The 5,408-nt window shown below is 38.0% G+C and overlaps 1 non-coding gene across 1 annotated transcript; it reads right to left on the reverse strand.

Annotated features, from left to right (window-relative positions):
• Positions 1-1,310: 1,310 nt before the first annotated feature.
• On the reverse strand, positions 1,311-1,424 carry trnal-caa (transfer RNA leucine (anticodon CAA)). The gene is made up of 2 exons: positions 1,387-1,424; positions 1,311-1,356 (listed from the first exon to the last, which is right to left on the reverse strand). It is a non-coding gene; the product is annotated as a tRNA-Leu (tRNA).
• Between the last annotated feature and the right edge of the window lie 3,984 nt (positions 1,425-5,408).

Raw genomic sequence — 5,408 nt, forward strand, 5'->3', positions numbered from 1 at the left:
CAGGTTGATAAGTCTGATTTTTTTACATTTTATTTTTATTTTCCATGTCAGCCTTCACCAGTGCCCCCAAACAACTCTGAATTAGGGCCTCCAGGTGAGACTCAGTCCTAAGCAAAATTATGTTTCGGGTCCTGCAACCTACACTATGTGCAAACATCCTGTACCACAGTAACACAAAATCCATATAACTTTCTTTTTATAGTCTGCTGTCTGTAAAGCTGTTTGATGGACCAAGCTACTTTGCAAGACAGTACTAGCTTCAATTTTGTAAGTTATTTGCATTTGGTAATCAGATAATGTCAAGAAACCACTAAGTTGCTAGAATATAGGAAAAGTATTGTGTAATTAAAAACATGCAAGCAAAAAGTATCATATGCATACAGATGTAGAGTGTTTAGTTGGCTAGAAAACACACACTGTTTATGGAGAAAACTCAGAACAAATACTCAGGAAAAAAAGCATATTAAAACTTTAACTTTCCTCTTTTCCATGAGTTGGTAACTTAAAAATGCAGATTTCATATGGAAACCTGAATATAGTACACCTTTATTTATATTTATTTAAGGTACATAATATTAGCTACAATGGACACCACACACATCTTTAGAATAGATAGTATCTAGCTGTGTAGCTGATTTACATTTTACATTTCATTTACATTTAATAAGATGATGCCCCCCAGAACAGTCTTTCAAATGATTCACATTCTACTGCTGATTTTCTTTTATTAAATCATTAAACCACGAATTAAGTCTTGAACCTCTCTTATCCTTATATAATATTCAAAAAACAAAATAATCAGTAGTTGCAGATCTGTTTGAAAGAACTTAATTTAAGCAACAGTTAGTGTAGTAATATGTTAGTAACATGATATATATGTATGTATATATGTATATATATATATATATATATATATATATATATATATATACATACATACATACATACATACATACATACATACATACATATATATCATGTTACTAACGTGTTAGTTAGTACCCCTTCATGGCAAACATCTTTAGTACAGCACCCTTTTGCTGTTATGATCTGCTGCAAACGAGATGCATAGCTTCTGGCAGAATTCCTGTAGATATGCCCCATTATTTCATCTTTGACATAGATAATGGTCAGTAATAATGGTCATGTGTGTTCTTATTCCTTGATTTCAATATTTACAACAGCAAATGGTTTGAAAGTAGTGTAATTTGGACCAGTGTTTTAAAAAAAAATGACTTTTACAAGCCTTGTTTAGACTTTATTTATTAAATATTCATAAATGGTATTTTTAGTACTAAGCAAAATTTATATGTCAGAAGTGGGATTCGAACCCACGCCTCCATTCGGAGACCAGAATCCTCCTTACACCAGGGGGAAGGTTTGAACCTTGAGTCTGGCGCCTTAGACCGCTCGGCCATCCTGACACTGAAAGGGTTTTGAAACAGAGTACTTATGACTGTATTTTTTAACTGATTAATATAAATACTGCATTAGTTTTTAATCGTTATTGTGGGAAAATCACATGAATGGGTTAAAATCTTAGCTAGCCAAGCACTTCGTGGAGAAGTAACAATAGTACTTAAAAGCTCGGTAATGGTGAAAAGGGGTGCTAAAAATATCAGGCTGTCACAGATTACAGTTTAATATCACTTCAACCCAAAAGTTTCAGTAGCTATGCAGTTTTGGTGCCTTCTGTCCATGGACATACGCTAAGGTTATTGTTAGAATATTCAGTTTTAGGATTTACTAGGCATGTTAGCGCCTCTGTAGTTGGCTAAACGTTAGTGACTAGTTTATTTCGTCTGTTTTGCCATTAGATCCTCAGAAAAATCAGGAATTGCGAGACAAGCCAGATCTCCTGACTCTTCTTGCTGAGCGATTATAATACTCGTACGATAAGATGGCTAAAACTGAGCTGCATCTTTTGTAATAGTTCCACCTTCAATAATTGTAAGTGCGACATTGCGCCTGTAGAGGGCACTCATTAGTATTTTTAAACCATGTGGAGAATTGTTAACAAGACTGACCTGGCCTATTACAGCACTTGCACAAATGTATTTTTACTTACTTTCGGTTGTGTTGTTAGTACAAATTGGGATGAGTTTTTCAGGCTGTACCAAAGCCTACTTCAAATGTCCTAATATATTGAACACACACTCAATCTTCACTACAAACATGCATATATATGCAATTATCCAGTCAGTCAAGCAGGTGTCAGCACACAATGCATATATGATACAGGTCAAGAGCTTCAAAACACACACACACACACACAGAAAACGGTCTCTAGAGTTTACACAAAAACATAGGAGAATGGCTAGACTGCTTCAAGCTGACAGAAAGGCTGTACTAACTCCTATAACAACTCTACACAAACGTGAGCAGAAAAGCATCTCAGAATACATAAACCTTGAGGCTGAGCGGCTACAGCAGTAGAGGATTCCTCATATTCCTGTTCTTGGCTAACAGAGCAGATTTTAGAACTGAAACTATCTGTTAATAAAGGATAGACAACTTATGCAACATATTAAGATATTTTTTAGTGGTGAAGAAGACCTTAGACCAGGGAGGAGACAAATGCTTCTATTTTAGAAAATCCCTTTCTTTAAGATTATGGTAAGTTTTGTGGCCTAAGAAGTACCCACATGTGCTTGTTAAACATCCCATTCGAGATTTATTCTCCCCTTTACTGTTAAAATAAGCTCCAGTCTGCTGGGAAGCCTTTCCACTAGATTTTGGAGCATATTGTGGGGATTTGTATTCAATCAGCTACCAGAGCATTGGTGGGGTTGAGGTCAGGCACTGATGTTCAGTAAGGAGTAAGGAGGCTCCAGTTCCATTTCATCCCAGACATGTTTAGTGGGGTTGAGGTTAGGGCTCTGTGCAGGATACTCCAGTTCTTCCACTCCTTATCATGCTGGAACAGGTTTGAACCCTTAGGAGCAGTGGAGGGAAATTGTAAACACAAATGGGTGTGATGGCCAGGGGTACACATACTTTTAGCCATATAGTGTATCTATTACCATGTTTTTTTTTTGTTTGTTTGTTTTTTTTTTGCTAGTGAATACTGTGTATTCTTTGCTCAATTGCCATCTTATTTGTATTTCAGTAAACAAAATGTTTTGCCTCAAATTATTTACAGTTTCAGTATGCTTTAGTATAATAAAACTGACATTAATTATTCTGTCAGAAATGCAAGTTGCTCTTTTAATAGCATTTTGTTTCTATGAATAAATTTTATTCAGGTATACAGTGAGGGAAAGAAGTATTTGATCCCCTGCTGATTTTGTACATTTGCCCACTGACAAAGAAATGATCATTCTATAATTTTAATGGTAGATTTATTTGAACAATGAGAGACAGAATAACAAAAAAAAAAAAATCCAGAAAAATGCATGTCAAAAATGTTATAAATTGATTTGCATTTTAATGAGGGAAATAAGTTTCTGACCCCTCTGTAAAACATGACTTAGTACTTGGTGGCAAAACCCTTGTTGGCAATCACAGAGGTCAGACGTTTCTTGTAGTTGGCCACCAGGTTTGCACACATCTCAGGAGGGATTTTCTCCCACTTCTCTTTTCAGATCTTCTCCAAGTCATTAAGGTTTCGAGGCTGACGTTTGGTAACTTGAACCTTCGGCTCCCTCCACATATTTTCTATGGGATTAAGGTCTGGAGACTGGCTAGGCCACTCCGGGACCTTAATGTGCTTCTTCTTGAGCCACTCCTTTGTTGCCTTGGCCGTGTGTTTTGGGTCATTGTCATGCTGGAATACCCATCCACAACCCATTTTCAATGCCCTGGCTGAGGGAAGGAGGTTCTCACCCAAGATTTGACGTTACATGGCCCCATCCATCGTCCCATTGATGCGGTGAACTTGTCCTGTCCCCTTAGCAGAAAAACACCCCCAAAGCATAATGTTTCCACCTCCATGTTTGACGGTGGGGATGGTGTTCTTGGGGTCATAAGCAGCATTCCTCCTCCTCCAAACATGGCGAGTTGAATTTATGCCAGAGAGCTCCATTTTGGTCTCATCTGACCACAACACTTTCACCCAGTTGTCCTCTGAATCATTCAGATGTTCATTGGCAAACTTCAGACAGGCATGTATATGTGCTTTCTTGAGCAGGGGGACCTTACGGGCACTGCAGGATTTCAGTCCTTCACGGCGTAGTGTGTTACCAATTGTTTTCTTGGTGACTATGGTCCCAGCTGCCTTGAGATCATTGACAAGATCCTCCCGTGTAGTTCTGGGCTGATTCCTCACTGTTCTCATGATCATTGCAACTCCACGAGGTGAGATCTTGCATGGAGCCCCAGGCCGAGGGAGATTGACAGTTCTTTTGTGTTTCTTCCATTTGTGAATAATCGCACCAACTGTTGTCACCTTCTCACCAAGCTGCTTGGCAATGGTCTTGTAGCCCATTCCAGACTTGTGTAGGTCTACAATCTTGTCCCTGACATCATTGGAGAGCTCTTTGGTCTTGGCCATGGTGGAGAGTTTGGAATCTGATTGATTGATTGCTTCTGTGGACAGCTGTCTTTTATACAGGTAACAAGCTGAGATTAGGAGCACTCCCTTTAAGAGTGTGCTCCTAATCTCAGCTCGTTACCTGTATAAAAGACACCTGGGAGCCAGAAATCTTTCTGATTGAGAGGGGGTCAAATACTTATTTCCCTCATTAAAATGCAAATCAATTTATAACATTTTTGACATGCGTTTTTCTGGATTTTCTTGTTGTTATTCTGTCTCTCACTGTTCAAATAAACCTACCATTAAAATTATAGACTGATCATTTCTTTGTCAGTGGGTAAACATACAAAATCAGCAGGGGATCAAATACTTCTTTCCCTCACTGTATGTGGGTAAAAAAAAAATATGAGAAAAATGACAATAGCATCCAATATCGATGAAACATATAAAATACAATAAAGTATGTCACATTACATCAGTTAAGTCAATAATTTATACATAGTTTGTAGGGATTACTGATTTTGCAAGGTGCCTGACCAGGCAAATACATTTTTGCCTTTTTGTTTTGTGTTTAATAGTTTATGTGTTTATAAGTACACAGTGCTGGAGTGCTTGTACGACAAATGGCATGTCATAGTAACCCTGAGACATCCGTGGAGGTTTTAATATCATGGACCTGCATTGCATGCAGTATAGAACTATGAGTCGATTCCAAAGCTTCAGAGTCGATTCCATACTCTGAAATAGATTCGGACCATTTGACCCACAGCTGGTGTAAAGTGAGAGAGTAAGCGATTTTGGTGTTATTGCACGACTTCTTCTTATATCATGTTACAAACACCAGACAGTATTTTACGTCGAGATTCAACGCCTATCCCTAGGAATCAAATCGGAGTCGTCACTAATGTTCGAACAGTCCTATCCGCGACATTTC

Source organism: Ictalurus punctatus, chromosome 6, assembly GCF_001660625.3.
Source record: "Ictalurus punctatus breed USDA103 chromosome 6, Coco_2.0, whole genome shotgun sequence".
Taxonomy (NCBI): Eukaryota; Metazoa; Chordata; class Actinopteri; order Siluriformes; family Ictaluridae; genus Ictalurus; species Ictalurus punctatus.